A 6,584-nucleotide genomic window follows, 5' to 3' on the forward strand; every position below is an offset into this window, starting at 1 on the left:
ATAATGCTCATAGATTAATATAGCCTTTGCAGAATTTGTAAGTTTTTTTTTTTTAGCTGGTTTGAAGAAGCACAACAGATATCTAAATATATTCCAATACAAAATAATGACTCTAATTGCACAGATTATCTTGTTCAGAGGTTTTCATACTGTTGATTCATGTGTCAGCATGTGTTTCCTCCATGAGCATCATGAGTTGTCTTTTGTGTGGCAAAACATCAGCTTTACTACTTAGAGCAGTCAAATGACTGCAAACAGCCACTGATATTAAGAGCCAAGGGTGTGTAAACTTTTGAACGTCATAATTTGCAATGCAAGTAAATTCAGAAAATGTTGTATTATAATGAATCATGAATGTTTTAACTATATGTTCAGTTATAATTAACATATTTAGTTACAATGCATGCAGTGACCTAGGATTGAACAGGATGAATGTTACATTTGTCACAGTTCACATTAATGTTATGCAATATGCAACTCTTGAGCAATGATGCTGATAATTTCTAGCTGTCTAAATTGGCAGTAGTTACTGCAGTAAGTCTTGAGAGAGAGAGAGAGAGAGAGAGAGAGAGAGTTGTGCAAAGATCGGAGGAACATTTGCTGTGCCAGTATGGTGTAACCTCTTGTGCACAGATGAAAACTCTGGGCTTCTCTTTCTAACATTCGTTCAGTATCTATGAATGTAATGTTTGCTGTCAGTCACTGCACTGGTGGATACTGTACTTTGGAATCACAGATACTACGTCTTGAAAGTATGACCAAAATAAGAATTTTCACCAGAAAATGTCATCTGAACAAGTAACATGTCTGTCACTTTTGTTCTGACCAACTGAGGAAAAAAAGCATTACAATCGCGCTACCAATAGTGATTAAATCTAACGATCGATTAGCTCGGATCATGTCAAACCATGCAAATTATTATTATTGTTATACTTTGTTCTCAAATTGTTAATGTTAACACCAGCATTGCGTGACTACGTGTATAGTGTGTTAGCGTTAGCTGTAGATTTCAATTTCTATAGTCTAATCTCTAACGTTAGTTTATCATACAATCTGCCATCAAGATTAATTATTGCAGCTGCTGTGAGAAAAGGCTATAAATGATCCGCCGTCTGCAGCATCCTCACATGCCATATAGCCTACAAGTTGGGACTCCTTTATGTAAACAGACATGATGTAATCACGCAAAGACAAACGGCAGTATATTCGAATTTCCTGTGGAAACCCACCAGTACCATCCGGATTATAAAACATTATTACAAGCTTACCGTTGTGAATCGGGCTAAGGTAAGGAGATAGTTCTGAACACTGGCTGGTTATGTACTTAGGGTGGAACACAGCAGCTGGAATCAAGACAATTACCCTATGAATAAAAATGATTTTCATGATCAAGATTGTGATTCATTCTCAGGGAATGCTTGAACTGATAACATGTATACATAAAAGCGTCTGCCAAATCATGCATGAATGTAAATGAGCTAGCAAAGCGCTTCAGTATACCAGCATTCATTCACTTGAAACTTAAGATCAAGTGTGACAATCCATGACATTATTTCTGAATTTGATTGGGAAAATAGTCGTGTTTTGGCCACACAGAAAAGAACAGAATCTCTAGATCCAAAACAGGTGAAGAAGAAGCAGAAACAAGTGATAAAAGCATTGCTGACGCACATGTAAAATAATGCAATCATTAAACGGCTCCACACCAGTGTAATGAATCTGATGTTCAAGCAAAAGGAGCTGGATAAAATATTTTGAATGATATCAATCCACAATCTGACTTCTTATGCAGACTTGTAAAACTGGAGAATCTGGAAAATGCCAGGCTATCTGGTTGAGGAACGAATATTCCTTGAGCAGACAAAGGACGTTTCTGGAAATTAAAGGGTTAGTTCACCCAAAAATGAAAATTCTGTCATTTATTACTTACCCTCATGCCGTTTCACACCCGTAAGACCTTCGTTAATCTTTGGAACACAAATAAGATATTTTAGTTGAAATCCGATGGCTCTGTAGGCCTTCATAGGGAGCAATGCCATTTCCTCTCTCAAGATCCATGAAGGTACTAGAAGCATATTTAAATCAGTTCATGTGTGTACAGTGGTTCAATATTAATATTATAAAGCGGCGAGAATATTTTTGGAGCACCAAACAAAACAAAATAACGACTTATTTAGTGATGGCCGATTTCAAAACACTGCTTCAGGAAGCATCGGAGTATAAATGAATCAGTGTGTCGAATCTGCTGTTCGGAGCGCCAAAGTCACGTGATTTCAGCCGTTGGCAGTTTGACACGCGATCTGAATCATGATTCGATACACTGATTCATTTATGCTCCGATGCTTTTTTGTTTTGAAATCGGCCATCACTAAATAAGTCGTTATTTTGGTTTTTTTGGTGCACCAAAAATATTCTCGTCGCTTTATAATATTAATATTGAACCACTGTACTCACATGAACCAATTTAAATATGTTTTTACCTTTATGGATCTTGAGAGAGGAAATGTCATTGCTCCCTATGCAGGCCTCACAGAGCCATTGGATTTCAACTAAAATATCTTAATTTGTGTTCTGAAGATTAACGAAGGTCTTACTGGTGTGGAACGGCATGAGGGTGAGTAATAAATGACAGAATTTTCATTTTTGGGTGAACTAACTCTTTAACATCTGAACTCTCTATTGCGAAATTAGCATCCCCACCCGAGATGCAATCACACTGAGTAAATCACCTTTAATTTACATTTCTGTCCCTTTACACCCTTCTTCCCCCATCTCTTCTCTCCTCAAGCTGAAACCATTTGAAATTCACCCAAGAATCTATATGGTTTAATGTGAACAATTATCATACAACACTCTACATGTTTGGTATCATTTGAAATGTCTCAGTGTGACTGGTACTGTTGTGGCAAATTCGATGTCTCTGTGTCCCTTCCGTTCTAGTCTCAAAGAGAAACTCTTGGAGTCGAAGTTCCAGGTGCCAGGAGTTTAACTTTATTGACAAGCAACAAAGTGAGATGCCAGCTCCACATCTGAATCTCTCTAGCCAGGGCACATGTTTTATAGATTTTTCTTATCTGTTAAACCAGTGTAAGATCCACCCCTACAGTTCTTTTCCATGATCTCATTTACAGGTTCTCTTCTCCCTTTCTCTTCCTGGAGTCTCCCAACATTTTCACTACAGTACATTCTCTAAACTGCAGGTGTTGCTTATGCAAGAGATAATTCTCTTTGTAAGGGTGGCCGACTGCCAACTAGTCTACATCTTTTGACTTTATCTCTTGTGGTGCCAATTGATGGTCAACCCATTTTTAATAGGCAAAATGTAACATTGTATCAAAAACAATCAACACTCCCTGGAGGCAAGAGGACTTCACCTTACACCCTTAATAATGATTCATTTCACATCCTCCTGTTATCTGGTTGAAAACTATCAGCAAAATATGCTTAGTGGCCAAGCTAACTTCTCAGACACATCTGACCCTTACAGTCACATAGGCCAAGAGGCCTCAAAACACTTCTAGCTTCTATAGTAAGCAAACTAATTCTACAATTGTTTTCTATATGATAGATAAAATAATCTGTTAGTACAAATGTCTTATTCCCACAGAAGAGAACCAGAAGGTAATAGGTTTTAAGAGTTTAGAGATATTTTGCTTTCTGTGTAGTTGAGCCCTTTCACAGGGTCTTTCATGCAAATGTCTTTCTGTCCCCGAAAAGGTGTAAACTACTCAGTCTGGGACCCTGATTAATGCAAATTCCCATTGTGAACTCATGTTTCCATTTAAAAGAAGTTCCTGTATTGGTCTGACTATTTAAAGAGATGTTGCAGGAGGCTCAAGGCACGATTCTGTAGCCATGTCGGCCCTTCGGACACTCAGCATTATGTATCTTTCTGATGTCAGGTATCCATCTTTTACTCTTTATTTCTCAGCATTTGATGTTTTGTTTCAATGATCTTTGAAGTGATTATGTAATTGGCATGATAAATTTACCTGATTAGGTGCCCTAGAATTAAAAATTGAATTTACCTTGGCATAGTTAAATAACAAGAGTTCACTACATGGAAATGACATACAGTGAGTCTCAAACACCATTGCTTCCTCCTTCTTATATAAATCTCATTTGTTTAAAAGACCACCGAAGAATAGGCGAATTTCAACACAACACCAACTGTTATGTAACAATCGGGATCATTAATATGTATGCCCCCAATATTTGCATATGCCAGCTCATGTTCAAGGCATTAGACAAGGGCACAACCTCTGGATGTGTACAGCTGAATCATCAGACTAGGTAAGCAAGCAAGGACAATAGCAAAAAATGGCAGATGGAGCGATAATAACTGACATGATCCATGATTACATTGATATTTTTAGTGATTTTTGTAAATTGTCTTTCTAAATGTTTCGTTAGCATGTTGCTAATGTACTGTTAAATGTGGTTAAAGTTACCATTCGTTTCTTACTGTATTCACGGAGACAAGACTGTCGTTATTTTCATTTTTTAAACACTTGCAGTCTGTATAATTCATAAACAACTTCATTCTTTATAAATCTCTCCAACAGTGTGTAATGTTAGCTTTAGCCCGTTAGCCACACATAGGCTACTATCAAACTCATTCAGAATCAAATGTAAACATCCAAATAAATACCATACTTACGCGATTAGACATGCTGCATGACAAACACTTTGTAAAGATCCATTTTGAGGGTTATATTAGCTGTGTGAACTTTGTTTATGCTGTTTTAAGGCAAGCGCGAGCTCCGGGGGCGGGGAGCACGAGAACTTAAAGGGGCCACAGCCTGAATCGGCGCATATTTAATGATGCCCCAAAATAGGCAGTTAAAAAAATGAATAAAAACAAAAATCTATGGGGTATTTTGAGCTGAAACTTCACAGACCTTAGACTTATATTACATCTTTTAAAAAGACGTTCTACGGCACCTTTGATAAATTTACATTTGATTTTATTCTGACAAATTATTGACTTTAATAGATTATGTTAAGTCCATAACCCCACAAATCTATGCTCAGGTTAGTAACAGACCAAAGTACAGCTTAGGTGGAGAAGTGGGGCACACCAACTGATATTTTAGAGCTCCAACTAACACATTGGCATTAGTTATGTATACTTGGACTGTGTAGGCTAATGGGTTTTCTGTTCAGAATAACAGATTGTTGTTAGACCAATCTGAATAGGGTGAGACTTCAACCTCTGATTATTGTAATATTATTCTAACTAAATGTAGGGGGGAAACGACAGCATGATTATGTAGTACTGTAAAATTACCATTAGAGGAAGTTAAATTGATCAGCTTGTTTCTATGGTAATGGTCATGACCTCTGTTTAGATATAGTCTTACTTCAATTCAGCGTGTTCAGATCTATGGGGAATAAATAATGTATTCTAGAATAAGAAAAGTGGGTACGGCCTCTCCCAGGTGAAAAAAAAAGTACACTTCTATAACGTACTTAAAGTGCTCTATTTTCGTGCACTAATTTTATACTTAATATACTAAAAATTCTTCTTTAGTACTACTTAAGATCATCTTAAGAACATCTAAGTGTACTCAACTGTGCTATTTTGAGACAGCATTAAATATGAACTAAAATGTGCTTTTAATATACTATCTCTGTATTTAAAAATGTATTTAGATACCACTTATAGTACATTTGAACTCACAGTGTACTACAAGTGGTAACTAAATATATTATTTTAAATTTGACCTTTAAACACTATTTTCTTTTAGAGCTGCTGTACAGCCAAAATGAACTCTGTTTGCATCATTGAATCATTTTTCCTGTTATCACTGTAAAGCTGCTCTGAAACAATCTGTATTGTATAAAGTGCTTTGAAGGCGAAGAGGTGACAGCATATAAATCAAAATTCGTTCCCGAATGAAATGTCGAACCCATGATGAAGAAACAACTGTGAAGCTTTGGGGGTGTTGATGGACAGACATTCACACAACAAAATATTCTGGGGGCCATGAAATTTTTGTGAAAATGATGAAAAATGCGGGTGCTGACTGGCAAATTTTTTTTTTAAACATGCTGGCGGGAGTTAAAAATGCAGTATGTAAAATTGACAGCTAGTGGTTGAAATGAGTACTGCAGTCCAAATTCAAAATAATGGAGAGAGTCTCCCGCCCCCGCCCCCTCCTCCTCAGACTCGATGCTCACTCGGGTTGCCAGATTGAGGACACGCAACAGGAAGGAGTGCAGGTAAAAAATGGAATGTGATAAGTCTGTAAGATAATCTATTCATTTATCTTTGTTTTAATGTGTCTCTGGACATAGAGCTTTTTAGATGGATGCTAAGGCTAATTTGTTTGCTGGCTTCCATCGCTGCGATATGCTGTATTTTCCACCAACTGGCAACCCAGAGTGTCGAAATACTATTGGGTAAATTGGCAGTTGGCGGAGTCACACAGACCAAAACAAAAACAGACATTCCAACACCGAACACACAGTTCAAAGTAGAATAACTAGCTGTAGAATTGTTTTTCAGAATTGTTTTGTTTGATGCGTCAGCAGGCCGTGGAGACATGGGCTCAGCGGCCCGAGGTGAAGATGGGGAATTC

This window comes from Megalobrama amblycephala, linkage group LG24, assembly GCF_018812025.1.
Source record: "Megalobrama amblycephala isolate DHTTF-2021 linkage group LG24, ASM1881202v1, whole genome shotgun sequence".
Taxonomy (NCBI): Eukaryota; Metazoa; Chordata; class Actinopteri; order Cypriniformes; family Xenocyprididae; genus Megalobrama; species Megalobrama amblycephala.